This window comes from Equus asinus, chromosome 21 (genome assembly GCF_041296235.1).
Source record: "Equus asinus isolate D_3611 breed Donkey chromosome 21, EquAss-T2T_v2, whole genome shotgun sequence".
NCBI classification, from domain to species: domain Eukaryota; kingdom Metazoa; phylum Chordata; class Mammalia; order Perissodactyla; family Equidae; genus Equus; species Equus asinus.
The window spans coordinates 88,769,194-88,786,287 of NC_091810.1; the positions used below are offsets into that span (position 1 = coordinate 88,769,194).

Consider the following 17,094-nt stretch of genomic DNA (forward strand, 5'->3'; position numbering starts at 1 on the left):
ATTTCCCAGAGTCATACAGCTCATAAGTGGTGGAAACCAGGTCTATCTGACCTTGAAGTCCTCAAGGCAATTTTGTGGCCTTGATGATGATTCATAGCTACATGGGTTTCACTCTCTTTATGACAGGGATGCTGGGAGAAGTGAATGGATGGCAAGAGAAAGTCTTGAGAAGAGGCTGCCTATGGAAATATAAACACTGTAATGTGGAATGGTCTCAAGGAAATCTTTCGGCAAATTTGATGGGTCTGGCTAATGAAGGTCGATTCTATTTAAAGCTCCTGATCCAAACTAACTGCCCATAACCTCATAAGAAAAAAAATGACTGAAGATAAAAACAAGTACATCGTTGACCAGAAGTGGGCTTGCAGAAAACGTGGCTCAAGTCACAGAATTGTCTCCTTGGCTTCTTTCCTGGCTTGTCTCAATTTCTCAGCTGTCAAGTGGTAGAGAAGAATGTTTGCTATTTGTCAAATTCATATTTCTTTGAGAATAGGCAAAACAGTCTAACAGAACGTTCTTTTGTAGGATATCCTCATAGGCAATGTAATCAGATTATGCACATTTGTTTTTATTTCTCTTTGTGTCTATGACCTAAAAAAATCATAAAAAGTGGAATTCCTTAAAAAAATTCTAAAATGGGATGCTGACAAACCTGGACATTGTTTTCCTGTCTGCTCTAGCCTCCCTTTCTTCCTGAAGGATTCTGATGTAACTCGGAAGAACACGGGGGTGCTGTGGGGAGCAGGGGCACTGGACAGGGAGGTGGAGGATGGTTGGTGGAGGCTGAGGGCTCCCCAAGAGGACCTGGCCCCCTTCTGCCATCATTCCAGCCCCCACACGCCTTCCAGCTAACACCCAGGTGCTTGCACCATGAATCCACTTGCTTCCAGTTTAGCATCCAATATCTCATGTGAGCGTTACATCAGGACCCACCCCCTAGAATTATTGTGAGAATTAGATAATACACGTGAAGTGTTAAGCCCGGCCTGCAGGAAACACTCAAGAGTTAACTACTACTATATCTTCAAGAATTTCTCCATTTGCCCGTGAGCTCCATGAAGGCTGGACAGTGTTCTCGTTGACGAATCCCCAGGGCCTAGCACAGTCATAGGCACATGGCACACGCTCAATAAATACCTGTTACACAAATACAGAAAACCTGGCCCAAGACACCAGCATCTTCCACCTGGGATACAGGAGGCCTGATCTACCTGCTGGCCCTCTTATCTCTTGACACATTGCCCACACTTCAGCCAGAGTGACGGTTCTAGAATCTAAGGATTATGCCGGTGGCTTCTGCAGCTGAAAACCCAGCTCTGGAACCTGGCGAGCTTGGCCCCTGCACTGTCTGGTCTCCGCTCTTCCACAACCTTGTCTTTCCCTGCTCCTGGCCTTTCTCAAACATGCTGTCCTCTTTCTTCCTCCCTCTCTTTCCTCCCGGCCTGCAAATATGCTGTTTCCTTCCCCTGGTTATGTCTATGCATCCTCAGGTCTCAGCAGAAATCTTCCTTCCTCAAGGAGGTCCTCCCTGCACTTCTCCAAAGTTATATTGACCTGTTTTCCCTTCTCCTGCCTCTTCTAGAACACCTTCAGCTTTCTTCTTTCTGACAGAGGGTGATCTGCTGGGTCACCTAGGCTCCCTAGAGCAGATTAAGCACAACTTGTCCCAACTCTGTAGTCAGCGGCCTCACACTGGTAGACTGACACCAGCCATGGCGGGGGAATTTACGCCATGGAAACTGGCATATGCTACCAAGCGGTTTCTTACCTTTTCTCGGGACAACTGGTTGTTAACATTTATTAGCATACCACTGGTTAGCCCCACAAGAGCTGAAGGTATGCCAGTCCCTCCTGCAGAGCCTGGCTCATTATAGGGTTCTATAGGTATTTATGGAATTAAATAAGCATAAATTGAGACTTGCAGTGTGGTCATACTGACCACTATATACATAATCTTTCACCTTAACAATGACCTCATGAAGTTAGCATTGCTTCCCTTATTTTTCAAATGAGGAAATTTAGGCTCAGCAAAGTAAGTGATTTGCCCATGGTCACAGAGCAAGTAAGCTGAAGATGGCCGAGCCTGCGCCCTGAGGCTCTGCTCCAGCTTGTAGCCTCCTGCTCTTGGCTGTCTGCACCCACACTGTCTCCAGCCTGGCTTGGGTCTCTGAATGTGCACTGCAGCCTACCTGTTCTCAAGCAGACTGGTCTCTCTGGGTTCACTTGCCTGGTCCCCAGTCTCACAATGGCAGCAGTTGACTGCCTACCTTCTGCCTGGATCAAGGTCTCCAGCCTGCCCTCTGGATGGGTCCTGCCTTTGAAGACCTACATGTGGCCCAGAGGGCACAGGACATGGCACAATAGGTAAGGGCTTGGAAGCCCCCAGAGCCCCATGCCTACGATTTGGCAATAGGGTAACCAAATCATCCTAGTTTGCCCAGGGCTTTCCCAATGTTGTCATTGAAAGTCCCATGTCCTGGGAATCCCCTACAGTTCCAGGCAAATCGGGATGGTTGGTCACCCTACTCAGAGCACAGAGAGATCTGAGGCCATCAGGGCAAGGAAAATCCCAAAGGAGCCCTGAAAACACAACATCCCCTTCCACAATGTCCACCTTTACACAGTCTGCTGATTCTTTGGGTTTGTGTCCCCATTTTTGTCAGTGGCTGGCACTAAGAGCAAGCCATTTAATTTCTCTAAGCTTCTGTTGATACATCTACAACATGGAGATAATGAGGACCAGCTACATAATTTGTGGGGCTCAGTATAAAATAAAAATATGGGGTCCCTAGTAAAAAAATTAAGAATTTCAAGATGGCGACCACAAAGCATGGGGCTCTTCTGAACGGGGGTTTCTCTGCGACTCCACCGGTCTCAAGCCCATGAAGCTAGCCCTGGAGATAGATGACAACACCTATCATTCAGAGTTGTGGGGATTCAATGGCCCAAAGCATCAACCGCATTGTGCACCATGCCTGGCCCAGGGATAACGTGCAGGAGGTGGTGGTGATTGCTTCTGGGGTCTGGCCGGACTGCCCTGGGCTGGCTCAGCCTCTGCCAGAACAGACACCTGAATTCTTACCTTGACAGTAACGTGAATTGGGTAATCTTTTGTAAGTCACTTCAGCTTCTCTAGGCTCAGATTTTTCCCTCTGTAAAACATGGGGATTGCAGGAAATCTCTAAAGAGCTTACCAGCTCTAAATCTGTTTCGGCCAACTTCGTGACATTTATACATATGAGCAGGGTCTTAATGTTCTTTTGAAAGCAGTTTCTCCCTCACTGGGTTTGCTGAGATTCTATTTGGCCTTCAAGTTCCACTCATATCACAGAGTCTCTCCCCCCACCCTGAATGCATAAATCAAGGGCTCCTAGATTATCTCTAAAGTTCCTCTAATACAAAGGCCAACCCATTTTACACGTGAGCAGTCTGAGGCTTGGGCCCCTGAACACCTCGCCTGGGGCCACAGAATGAGCTGGAGACGGGGAGCAATCAAACCCAGGGCCGCCATGGTATTATGTAGTTTCTTTCTTGGCTAAGGAGACACCAGAGGGTATCTTTACAATTATACTTTGCAATTATTCTTTCCTGAAAATTTTTATAAAAATAAAGAGGAAGCAGAAAAGCAAAAAAAAAAAAGGAAAGTAACTTTCCATTTGGGCTCACTAGAGAATTTTTTTCAAGTATGTCCCCATTTTTCTCAAACCCTGGACACCTGACCTGGGCTTGGTTTCAAGATTTCTCCAGTAGTTTCTGTTTGGTAAGGACGAGGGTTGCCTCTCTCCCATTTGAGTGTAGGATTTCCAGAGCCTTTCTTCTCACGTTTCTGTCCTCTGGGTGAATAAACAGGTGTTCCTTTAAAGGCACATCTTCTTAACCTTTTGTTTCCCTCTATCTCAACTGGTCTTTTGGGGATATCTAATCATTTCCTTAAAAGAAAAGGTTGGAAAGAGGGAAGGAAAGTTCTCAGCCATTCCCTGGGTCTGGTCCATGGGACTTCCACTAGACCTTTCGCGGGGCATCTGATCATGTGCCTTGTGGTTGGAAAGTTTTGAGCTTTTCCCAAGGGTGAGAGTTAGAGAAAAAAAAGCCTCTCTCTCTGTCCCTGGAAATTCTGTCACTTCCTAAAATTGTGCTCACCCTCGTCTGTGATGGTCCTTTGACTGAGGGGGCTCTGGCTGGACAATGGATCCAGTGCACTTTCTGAGTGATTTATTTTTTAATTTAAGGTTGTACTTTTCACAAGAAGCGGCTCAGGGCCAGACAAGACACGTATTGTTTCGGTGGGCGTGAAGCCTGTAATTTTATGCTCTTCTCTTAGTTTAATCCGACCTGCTGTTGCAGTGGGGCTGCACTCATAGATGCTTCCGAGTCAGCTGGAAAGGGTTTTCTGTGCCACCTTCCATGTTCACTGAGATTTAGGGCAACATGCCATTTTCTTCTTTTTGAAACAGCTTCGAAAGGAAGCCCAAAGGCTCAAATTCTAAGGAAATGTGATTTGCCAACCAGTTTGAGTGGGCCTGCGAATGAGGTTTCTAAACGAAGAACATTTTCCAGCAGTTTCCAGTGGGCACTTTCTTTCTTTTCCGTAGGGCTGTGTAATAATCTCTTTTCTAGAAGGAAGTCACGTAAGTCTGGGCTGCTAGGAATTTTCAACTGGTATCGGGCCAGCACGAGAGCTGAGAGGCTTGGAGTAAAATGCGGGGGTGGTGTGGCCTTTACAAAATAAAACCAGAAAGTCTTACACTTTTTTGAAAATCCTGATTTAGAATCTAGGTTTGCACCAGTTTTAAATGGATACTTCCTGCTTCGTGCCCGCTATTCTGACACAAGGCATGCTTTCTAGTTGCAGAGACTACAGAGTCATAGAGACCTAGCTGTGGTAGTGTTGGTAGATGGAGCATTCTCTAGAGGGGCTAAGGAAATTAGTGGGCATAATCCTGTGTGCACAGAGAGGGCAGTGACGAGAATTGGTGTATCCACAAGAATTTGTGTCACGGGGCCCCTCTCATGCTCGTGAGATTGTGTAAACACTGATAAGCACAAGTGGTCATAATTTTCATGAACAGAAAATCAGAATGAAAATTTAAGTTCTGGAAAAATATTCTGGGTCTAAAATCCTTCAGGGCTAAGAATGTCCTCAAATCAAACTAGATTGTCTGTTTGGGAGGATGTCGGATGTCCGTAGGCCTCTCATTTTAGAGATCAGGAAATGGGCGCCCAGAAAGGTTAAGTGAGTTGCCGAAGGTTGTAAATGGGAAGACTCTCTGTGTAAACAGCTTGATTTCCAGAAGACTTTTCCAGTACAGTTCAGCTGAGACTGAAACTGGCTTCTTACCGCCCCACACAGTCAGTGGGAGATGACAGTCTTTTCTTTAAGTCTGTCCAGAGTGCGCTCATTGACCCTTGCTTAATTGCCTTGTGTATGGTGGCCAGGCCTCTTCTTAGCTGCCCTCTTGTGTTTATACTTTTGCAATAAAGGGAAGGATGACTCAGTGAGCAGAAAAGATGGTGAAATACCCTTGACAGCCAGAGACCAAAATAAACAGCCTTGATAGTCCAGATTTTGATAATTTGGTCTACCTCGGGAAGATTTTATATGGCTGGTGAAGTGAAATGGCATAATATTTTGGTATGGGATCATAAATATTCTACACTAATAAACTAATGTGCCTGATTTCCCCATTGGTTATGACCCTCTCTTTTGGGTAGTTGGGAAATTTAATAGCACTTAGTTAATGAGAACACATCATCTCTTTTGTTTTGTTGTTTGTATAAAAATATTTGTAAAATATTTTTACAGATAAAGAAATTAAAAACATAGAAAAGAATGACTCGCTCAAGGGCATACAGTTAAGTGGCAGATGTGGGGCTTGCCCCTGGGACTTCTTGTTCCAATTCAAAATTCTCTTTCTATCATCATTCATTTCTTCTGGGTTACGAGAAATTCTTCTCCAGGATCCAGGTGAAAGCAGACTTTACTCCCAGGCAGCTTAGGCGCCTCTACTATCAATAACTACTCATTTTACCTTGCAGAACTGCACAACAGTAATGGCGAGGATTAGGCCTAAGTAAAGTTCTATCAGAAGCAGGTGATATGTCAGATCTTATTACATAAAATAAAAATAGTGGGAAAACGTCTCTTCTGACTATGTTGACAATGGTGGGAAGTGGAACTATGTTCTGAATGTCCCTGTTCTTTTGTCTCTACCTATTGCCCGGGCTGACTGTGTTCCCCTGTGTCCCGAATACCAACCCTAAACATTATGAGACGCAAGAGTGAGGCTTGCCATTCCATATTTTAGTTTCTCTGAGATCTTCCTAAGCTCAGCCTTACAGAATAATCTGAAAATATGTGACACTTCCCCACCCAGTAGGGAAAAATTAAATGAGTTAGTCCTTTTGAGGGTGAGACAATTTTATTTGTCTACCAAAAGGTGAAACAAAGAATTATTCTCTAATCTCATGGAGGAACAAAGTCTAAATGTTGACAGTTTGGTCTGTTAAATCTTTTTTAAGTTGCAGAGAATCAAAACACCCCAGGAAAATACTCAGTGCCCTCTCACAATGTCAGAGGGTACAGTGTAACCTACTTTTGTTACCTACTTTTGTTACTTGCCGAACAAGAACTGTGTGGGTCTGGCGTGAGGGTGGATGATTGACAGGGCATTGCAACAGGCTCGATCCAATAGCAAGTCAAGGCGGCAGGAATACACTGTGGAGGAAAAACAAATTGTTGCCAAAAAGCTGACCCTCGGTTGTAATGTCACAAAAGCACCTCTAGGGAAGGTCTGGCCTTGCTGTTTTCGGAAGCAGGAACATTTGTCTGGAAAGAGGCTGTTCTCAAATCTTTGCTCCAGCCTCCTCTGACTAATCGAATCTTTCCCAAAAGAGAGATGCAGGTAAACCGCTTGCTGTCACACCAGGGCAGTCGGCATGGCCTTTCCAAATTGGACGCCGGCTTACAGGCCAGAGGATGAGGTGGGAGCCCGCGAAGTCATCTGTTCCATCATCCTGCTTTTCTGTCTAGTAGATGAAAGCCTACTCTGCTTCATACGCTGACAGAGAAGTAATTTTCTACACCTTCCTCAGGCGGCTCATTCCTTGGAGTAGCAACCCTGGCTTCCTAGAAAGTCTTCTCACTTTTGCAGCTGAGTCCCTCACGTTGTACCTTCCTGAGTGCAGCTGGTTACTATTTTCTAATAATATCAGGTATCTGGGGACTGACATTATCCCCCTCACACCTCTGACCATTGCTCAGACCAAGATGTCAGCTTGTGTTCCGTGACGACCCCGTCTTATGCTGCTGACTCAGAGTTCCCCAGTCAATCTTCCATCCTGGAGGACAAGCTCTTCTTCAGGTGTACACCTCCTCTCTTTTCAAATTACCCTCCTTCAGGACATCCTCTGGGCAAGAAAGCTAACTTTATCATCCTATGAGACTTTGATGAAGCTGATAATATTATACAAGGAACAGAACAAAGGCTGAGGAGGGTAAAAAAAAAAAAAAGCTAAAAAACTAGAATTAATTGATCTACTGTGGACTGAGCACCATACCAAAGGCTTCCATGTGGACCTCACAGCTAGTCCTCAGGATGCTCCTTCAAGGCAGGTTTGGCTGTTGCTGTTCTTGAGTTCCATTGTGAGGGGAAGAAGTGCAGTTCAGGGCCTTGCTGATTCTAAGGCCGCATGGCTGCTCAAGGAAGGCAGGGGCCTGGAGATGGGGAAGGGTTCAGTCCCAAAGGCTAAATCCTGCCCCTGCCTGCCTCTGTTCTTCTTTTTGGTCCCCCTGTAGCCATAGGGACCTAGCTCCACATGTGAGTCACGAAGCACGCCCTGGGATTGGCAGAGAAGTCTGCGCCACGGTCCTGCTCTGTCCTGGCAACCACAATGGCCAGAAACACTGCTTCCTGTCATGAGACTTCCTCATGGTCTCTCACCAGAACGTCAACACTTCTATTTTCTCCTGAATCTGCCAAAACATTCCAAGGGTTATTCCCCTCCTACAGATAGAGAAACTCATGTCCTGAGAGCAACGAAGGCGGGAACGTTCACCGTCTTTGACCTCTTGGCTTTCGGGAAACACTTGGGTCTTCTTCGGGTTCCCTTCTGGGTGGAGATGAGGCAGCATATGTCTCTTCCAGGCGGTCCTGGCTGGGGTGCTGGCCTTCAAAGAGGGCCTGCCATGGTGGGAAGTACCACAGTGCAGAGCAGGGAGGCTGGGTTCCTTCCACCCCGATCCCACATGGGCAGAACCCATCTCCAGGCAGTGGCCACCGCGGGCCCAGGCGCAGAGCCGACTACGCCACTGACACCTGCCTCCTTGTGGGACCGAGGATGTGGGTGTGCAAGGGTGGGGTGGAGAGGGAGTTCAGTGACCCTCCTTTGAACTCCCACTGTCCTTGTGCCCCTCTCCATCCCAGCACTCAACTCCCTGAATTATGACTGTTTAAGCCTCTGTCTCCCCATTGGGCTGTGAGCTCCTTGAGAACAGCGCCTGCATCTTTTCATTTCCATCCCTGGCAGGCAGTATAGTTGGTTAGCACAGAGGAACTGCTCAGTAAATGTTTATTGGACAAATGGAGGAGAAACATGGCTACCTCAGGTAGACTGCCTTCCCGGCCCATATCACAACCTGCTCTCTTCCATCAGACGTCAGGGTCCCATGCTCCTCCCTGCCCATGGACCATTTCTCACAGCATGCTGGTCCCTCGCCCTCTGACCTGTCCCCAGAGAGGGGCTGGCCCCAGGGGACAGAGGTAAGGAATCCATAGACAGAGCCATGTGAATGAGCACTATGAGCAGATTTGGGGGTGGGGAGCAAATGGCTTGAATTATAGTTTCCAGGATGTGGAGGGGGACTGTGTGAGTGACACACAGCAGCTGTTTCCACTTAAAATTGATTAGCAAGTATCACTACAAATGAACTCTGAATTTAAAACAAAACTCCATGGAAACGAATCATTCTGAATCATTCTAAACTGATCGAAGGAAAGAAGTTTCTCCAGCTGAAGCCCCAAAAGATCGCCTTTAGTCCTGCTTTTCCCCACTGGCCAGCCTTCCTGGAAGCTACAGTCCCCATATTACAGAGATGAAATGGGGCCCAGTTCTTTCCTGCTGGCTACTTGTCACGAATTTTAACTAGCCCTGAGGAAATGTCCCGGCACTTCTGCAAAGCTGGAGGTAAAGTGTCGCCTGGACAGAGGCAGCCAGGCTAGCCTCGCTCTATTTTGGGGCAAGAATCATCCTCTTGGATATTACCCTCAGAGTAACTCTTAGGACTCTCAGAATTGGTCTATCACAGCACTCAACAGTGAGCAGCTAAAAGGCTGGTGGGCAGTGCTGTTTCCATTAGCCCTTAGCACCTGGGAAGTTACACATGAAATAACTTGGTTTTTGAAATGTTCTTATCAGAGAACTAAAAGTCTAATTCATAGAAACAAATAAGCCCAAGGTGTGATACTGGAGGAAATTTCAGAGAGTCCTGTGGTTATTAATGGCCATACAATGGGCAGTCTTAATAGAAAGCCTGATAGAGGAGGCAAATCAAATAAAGAAAATCAATTTTTGAGAATAAATTAAATTTAAAATGTGTCAGCCATGGACCCCAGTAAAGACAAGTTATAGTACATCTCCTGGTCATCTAACTAATGGAAATCATATTTTATTCCCATTATACTGGGCACACATTACCAAGCTCCAATTTCTCTAAAATTAAATCTTTGAAAAGATATAGTTGGCTCCTCCTGACAGGGCTGACGGGTGGTGAGAGCTCTAGCAGCAACACACTCCATCTGGGAAGATTCTATTCTGCTCAGCTCTTTAAAGCATTCTTTGTGCTTCAAGAGTTGATACACTGCTGCTAAGTGGCATGACAAAACAAACTCAGTGGTCGGCTTCTCTTTCCTCTGCTGTTGGCACACAGAGTAAGTCCATGGTTGGTCCTGCCCAAACATCCATGTTACCCCCAACAAGAACTGAGAGATGCCACTTAGTCACTTTCCTACCTAATTTTGTTTAAAATCGTGGTGTAAGAATCATGGTTCAGGAACCATAAGATAATAAAGACCCAGGGGGTTGCTTGTCCTTTGGTCAAGGAGACTAGAAGACGCTTACTTATTGTCTGTACCAATTTTAGGCTTTTACATTATCTTCTTTAATTGGAAGAATTCTCACTTGGGAAGAGTTAAAATAAACCCAGTGTTTAATGCTTCCCTGGGGTCCTGCTAAAGTGCATGTTAATTGTGCGCTGGTAGAGTGAACGTGATCTGTGGCTGCTTGTTATGGAAGGTGCTGGAGAAGATGGAGTCTGGGATCTGGGTGGAGAGAAAAGGCCTCCAATGGCAGCCAGGAAGGAAATTTGGCGGTGAAAAGAAGTCAGGAGGCAGCAACGGAAGATGGTGATACCTAAGTCCTCTTGCCCGAAGCTACATCTAGAGGGTTCTGTGATCTGTATCTGAGTGTCTGAAGGGACAAGTCGGATTATACTTGGCTGAGGCAGCCAGGATGGAGGGGCGGTGGCAATGAGGACTTGGAGGGTTGGAAGCTAAGATATGAGGAGGAAATGATATGTTGTTGCAACTGCACAGGTGAAAACATTCCCCCCATCTTTAGACTTTGAAAGCCACTTGCCACTCACAAGACCACATATTTGGCCACATGGGCAAAGAGGCTTGCCAGCTTTGTTTCATTTTCTCACTCGATCCACCTAACAATTATGATGTGCAATTACTACATGTCAAGGAGTTTCTTAGCCAAGGGGGATACGGCCATAATTATGACATAGTCCTTGCCCTCGAGTTTGCTCCTATTCCAGTAAGGGAGACAGAAAACAAGCAGACAACTTCAATTCCCTGTGCTCAGTGCTCTGAGAGGGGCTGGATAGGAGTCTGGGAGTAGACAGGACTGGCAGTTGCTATCAAACTCAGTGGCAAGAGGACCACTCATATATTGCAGTGCTTCCAGAAGAGCTGGTATGCAGCAGAGCGCCAAGCAGACAACATTCCATGCCGTGAACTGCCTTGGAGATGTGCCTTGAAGACTACACAGACATTGATCCCACAAGGATACTAATAAAATACCTGGCCAACCCCATGTCAGGTATGTAAATATGAGGTAATGCACTCTGGACATTTGATAAAACCCTGACGATCTGACATGGACCAAAAATAGGACAGTGGGGAAAATCAGCCCTGCGAGGAATGAGTAGGATATAACAGACACACCAGGGAAGGAGTAGGCAAGGATGACATTGACACTGTCAAGAGCAAATTCATATTGAGTACTTAACACATTTACAAATGTTCCTGCATTTAATTCTCCCAACAACCGTCCCAGGAAGGAGCGATTATTATTATCCATTTCATAGATGAGCAAAGTGAGGCTCAGAGAGGTCAAGTAGCTTTCATGAGCACAGTATCGCACAAATACTAAGCGGTGGGCACAGGATTCAATCTTAGTTCTCATCCTAGGGTGGTTGTGAGGCCTAAGTAAGTCAACACTTGCAGAGTGCCAGGAACAGGGCCCGAAATGTGGCCAGCACTTGGTCAGCATCAACCATTATTACCAACACAGACGAATCTCTCCTGCAGATCTCTTCTAAGAGAAAAATAAATGATTTCCCCTCAAATAACCAACCTAATGCAGACCCGTCGGTGATTAAAGGCACTAATTATCTGCCTCTAAAGGAGAAAAGAAATGTGGCGGGAGCCTGCCAGCTCCCTCTGTCCAGCCAGCCATCAGGCTCGTGGTGAAACAAGAACATGGTATGTGTGGCTAGGCAGCTCTCTCAGAGCCAGGCTCCTGCCTGCGTGCTCGCTGCTCACGCAGAACACAGTGAAGCTCCTGGAGCCCATGGCTGGGAGGACTCCCGCCTCCTTTGCCCCTCGCTTTCCTCTCTCACCGGATGTTTTGGTGTTACCGAGATTAACAGACTTTCCTTAGTCAAAATCCTCCCGATTCCCACCCCAGCAGAAGGATGTGAGGTCTTGGGGGAGTGATGGATGAGATTTGGTGAACCACACTTCCCACCAGTTTTTTCCAGATGTAGGCACTCTGGGCACTGGGGAGAGCAGACATCTATTTTCTTTCTTTAAGGAAAACTGTGTCTACAAAATTCATGTTATATTTCTAGAGATTTGAAGGCTCTTTTTCATTTTCTTCCTTCTGTCTTCACCCCAATGTCTTTACAGGCCTTTGTCACCCAATGGGATTTCTAGAAGATTGTTACAACCACCAGCAGTGGGGCTGGATGTTGATATATAGTCACCTTTTTATTTTCACTTTTTCTCAGACAATCTGCTTTCAAAAACTACAGCTCAAGTTGTTTCCCCGTTGACTAATAAATGCTCCTAAATGCATTTCACCCTTCTTTCAACAAATTGAGACTGTGGTATTTCAAAGGGAAGATGAGAAATAAATTAAAACTGTATTAGGAAGAGGCTGTCATTACTGCAATCTTTAAAATAAGAAAGATAAGCAGGGATTTTGGTGTTATTTCTTTGAGGAACTCAAAGTAACCTTCAATTAACCCCGTGGGGAAGTAAATATGAGAGAAATGTTATTAGGTGCATTTTTCTCATGAGGAAACAAACATGGAGAGGAAAAGCGACTTCCTTGTTCAGAATACACAGTGCAGTCAAGCAAAACTTGTAAATATGTCCAGACCTCACAATTAGCCAGTAAACGTCATAGTCAACCATCCGGAAGCATGCATTGGACCAATTACAACAAAACAACCTGTCAGTCACAAATGGCTACCCTTTATGGGGCACGAACTCTGGACTTGCCAGAGTCCCCACCACTTCTCCCTGACATGGGATGGGGTCTCAGTTGTCATTCCTGGTCTTTACTCAGCCTGGGATACCCACTTCAGTTGCCTGAGGATATGGTATAAGATACCCTGTCAACACAAATGTAGTTGTTGCTAGGATCCTTGAGACTAGCTGCATGGGACAGAGGCAGGACAAAGGGACTTAGAGATGAGAGATGCTAACATTAATTGAAGACTTCTTGGGAGCGAGGGCCTTGAGCTTGGCCTTGCTAGAGGAAGACTGGCCAGGTGGAGAGGGAGTGGGTAGGAGGCAGAGAAGGCATAGATTATGATGCTGCTAAATAAAGGGGCTGGTAGAGTAAGGCTGGGTTGGGTCATCTTCTGATTTCACACATCACTAGCTCTGGATCTCTGGGAAGGTCTCTTATCTTGATTTTGATTTCTTATAATAACGGTCAAACTAAAAAAAAAAATCCACCATGTAAAGGTAATGGAAATTGCCACAAATTTGGCCTCTTGGGATAGCACCTAATCAAACCGGAGCTCACTCACTGCAGACCCAATCAATGACGAGGCATGCTGGGATGCTCATGCCTGGCGCCTGAATTGATGGAGAGTCTTTCAATAGCAGTTTGAGAATGAATGCAAGAAAGAGTCTAAGCGGGCCCTGGGCAGCCTGGTGCAGAGGCATCCTCGGTTCTCTCTTGGGTGTCATGAAGATTTCCTTTTTGACCTTGGCAAAACCACTTTGGCTGTTGCCTCCTGTTTCCCATCTGCAAACGGAAGCTAATGAATGATACCTACCCACAGGGTGTGGGCAGATTAATTAGTTAATGTTTGTCAAGTGCTTTGAAGCTCAGAGCTCTACCTCCTGTAAAAGCTTTTTACTGCTGTTCCTGAGAAGTCAATTCTCTTACAAAGAGAGGCCACCTCGCAGGGCGGTGGCTGCTCCCCATCTGATGGGATAAGATCTTCCCCATGTTTTCATCTATCAGAAAAAAGGAGTTTGTTTAATTAGCAGGCAGCGTTTTTCTGGAAACAGCTTCTGCAAATTAGCAAAGAGGCTTCAACTCCTAGTGTATTATTATCATTTGTCTTTCCCCCAGCTGACATTTGCAGTCTGTTGCAAGTCACAAATTCCTAAAGGATAGATGTACTGGGGGAAAGAAAGCTAAGTGGAGACAGTGACAAGTCACTAAGGATTTCTGCTACAATTGCAAATTTAAAATCTTGCAAGAAACATCTGCAAGATGATCAGGGCATAATGGTGGCAGCGAGAGTGGAGGCCGGGAGGGACTGTAGTGGCATGCCTTCCCACTTGGTGTTTCTATTTCCCTGACTCAGACAGGGGCTGAGAGTCCTTGGCTGTCCCTTTGTTTCCCTGGCATATTGTATGGGCTGGTGCTGTCACCTGTGTCTGCTGCGTCAAGATCTCTGCCACAGCATGCCCTAAAACACGAGTTGTGAGTCCACTGGAGGTCCACTTAATTCTCTGCCCCCTGGACGGCCACTTTGGAGCAGCTGGGATGACGGTTCTTACCAATCTCTGAAGTTATTTCGCTTGTTTGCTTGTTCATACTTGGTCTCTCTTGGCTGCACTGTGAGCTCCAGAAGGGCAGGCGCCTTGTCCATCTTATTCACTATGGTATCCTCAGTGCCTGGGCCTGGCCTGGTGCATAGTAGTTGCTCAATAAATATTGCTAGAATAAATTACTGCCTATCTTCTATATACTACAACTCCAAGGACAACAAACTCTCCTGTTTATAAGAAAAGGAAGTTTCTGTGTCTGAGGTGTTGCAGGTTGAATCATATCCCCCCAAAAAGATATGTTCAAGTCCTAAGTCCTGTGAACATGACCTTATTTGGAAACAGGGTCCTTGCAGATGTAACCAAGTTAAGATGAGGTCATACTGGAATTAGGGTGGGCCCTAAATCCAATGACTGACGTCTTTATAGGAAGAGGCAAATTTATACATAGAGACTCAGATGCTCAGGGGAGAAGACGATGTGAAGATGGAGGCAGAGACTGGAGTGAGGCATCTACAAGGCAAGGAATGCCAAAGACTGCCTGACGGCAACCAGCAGAAGCTGGAGGAGGCAAGGAAGGATTCTTCCCTGCAGCCTCCTGGAGGGAGCTGCTGACGCCTTGATTTTACACATCTGGCCTTCAGAACGGTGAGAGAATACATTTCGGTTGTTTTAGGACACCCAGTTTGTGGTACTTTGTTATGACAACCCTAGGAAACTAACAGTGAAAGTTATTACACATCAACAAGAGACCCCTTGGGGAATGAGACAGGAAGCCCTCCTCCCCTTTGCTTGGAAGCTCAATTTACTTGTGACCTCCACTGCAGAGCAAGGCAGTTATGTTTTTCATCATAGAAGCCTTATGAGAGCGGTACCACACATGGATAGGAAGATAGGGCAGTGAGTGGAACTTACGAGGGCCTTCCCTTTGTGCCAAGGAAGCTCTGCCCTGGCTGGTCTGTCTGGTCTTCAAACACGGCTACCTGAAGTCCTTCACATTCCAGGAGGCCTTTCTCCCAGGGCTAGCTTCACGTGGCATGTTCTCCATCATGGATAGCACCAGCTACTTACTCACTGGCTGCCATTCATTTTGGAGCTTCAAGTTCTTACTTTGTGTGGTCGTCAATGTTTCCAGTGGGACCAAGGGGCCTGCTATGGGCGCTGTGGTCTGGGTGTCAGCTATGCTTTAGGACATTTCCCCTCACATTAATTATAATCACTATGGCCCAAAGAGTCAGCAGAAATAATGTACCCATTGCTTGGAAGTATATTCCTTCTTGTAATTGTGGAAGATTTAAAAATTCAATTCAAATATTTTTGGAATGTTAATAGTTCTTGATTCTGATTTTTAGCCCCTTAGGAAGACTACTTGCTCTGGAGGAGTGATTCTTAGACTTGCTTAGGTGACAGATCCTTTGAGAGATGTTATGGAGTGTCTGCCCAAACAGGTGAACAGCCACACAATATCTGGACGATGCCTTTAAGCCCTGGAACCCCCGGCAAGTAACCCCTGTTCTGCCCCAGATGGATCATCTTTTCCCTCATTGCAGTTTGTCAAAAGGGGAAGCTGCTTGACTCTTCCCCTGGCTTCTCAGAAGAGGAGGGGGATATGATGGAGCCCTGCCTCTGCCTTTCTGGAAGACAGTGGAGGAGCTCTGACCTTTTGGTCGATCTCATCTGACTCTTTTTCCTTTATTTACATAGTTTACTAGTATGATGATTAATTTCTTGCATCAACTTGAATGGTCTGTGGGGTACCCAGACATTTGATTAAACACTATTCTAGGTGTGTCTGTGAGGGTGTTTCTGGATGAGATTAACAAGTGAATCAGCAAACTGAGTAAAGCAGATTGCCCTCCCCAATGTGGGTGGGCCACATACTATCAGTTGAAGGCCAGAATAGAACAAAAAAGCTGACCCTCTCCGGAATAAGAGGGAATTCCTCCTGCCTGACTGCCTTTGAGCTTGGACATGGGTCTTTTTCTGCCTTTGGACTTGAACTGAAACACTGGCTCTTCCTGGGTCTTGATCCTACCGGCCTTTGGACTGGAACTTACACCATCAGCTCTCCTGGGTCTCCAGCTTGCTGACTGCAGATTTTGGGACTTCTCAGTCTCCATAATCACGTGAGCAACTCCTTAAAATAAATCTCTTTATACATTGCTCCTATTTACTCTGTTTCTCTGAAGAACCCTGACTAATACAACCAGGGAAAGAGGAGGCAGGATCTGTACCTCTTTTTGCCTGTGAACTAGTTCTTGCTCAGTGTGTGTTCAAACCAGAAAGTCCAAGGGCTGCTTTTAGAGTACCAACTAGTATAAAATAGGATGCCTACAGACTAAAAGAAAAAAGAAGTCTACCAGACCAGGGTGTCTGGTGTGGTCATTACACAATGGTAATCAGAAAAGATAGTGATGCTTGCTTTGTTTCCAGCATATGGCTCCATTTATAACACATATGCACCCTGAGGATACTGATATTTTAAAATGGATTCTTGAAGCTGGCTTATGTCAGCCTTCAATTTGTCAGCCTAAGAAAATGATTACCTAATCCTCCAATTATTTAGTTGGTTCTGTATAGTTGGTCCCGATGTATCCATTTTTCCTTGCGTTATGTCTATCAGTCTGCTTTGGGTGGTGGAGGTGACAATCCAGGCGGAAGTTACTTCCCTTTGCCGTTCTTTGCTGTTATCATCACCTCTCTGCTACGCTCAGCTGAAAACTCCTGCTCTCCTGGGAGGGGGCAGGGATGGGGGCAGGGGAGCAGCATCAGCCGTCCTTGGATTATGCCTATT

General features: G+C 45.9%; 1 protein-coding gene and 1 long non-coding RNA gene across 9 annotated transcripts in view; one reads left to right on the plus strand and one right to left on the minus strand.

Moving 5' to 3' along the window:
• The window catches only part of SLC9A9 (solute carrier family 9 member A9), a 511,724-nt gene that overhangs the window by 39,539 nt on the left and 455,091 nt on the right, over positions 1 to 17,094 (minus strand). The window lies entirely within an intron of this gene.
• LOC123279260 (uncharacterized) overlaps positions 1 to 17,094 on the plus strand; it is a 94,375-nt gene that overhangs the window by 36,403 nt on the left and 40,878 nt on the right. For 6 of the 8 annotated variants that reach the window (XR_011496633.1, XR_011496634.1, XR_011496631.1 and 3 more), the window contains exons 3-4: positions 127 to 11,100; positions 12,192 to 16,426. This is a non-coding gene — a long non-coding RNA (uncharacterized lncRNA). The remainder of the gene's footprint in view (positions 1 to 126; positions 11,101 to 12,191; positions 16,427 to 17,094) is intronic. The other 2 variants (XR_011496637.1, XR_011496638.1) reach the window with 1 other exon arrangement.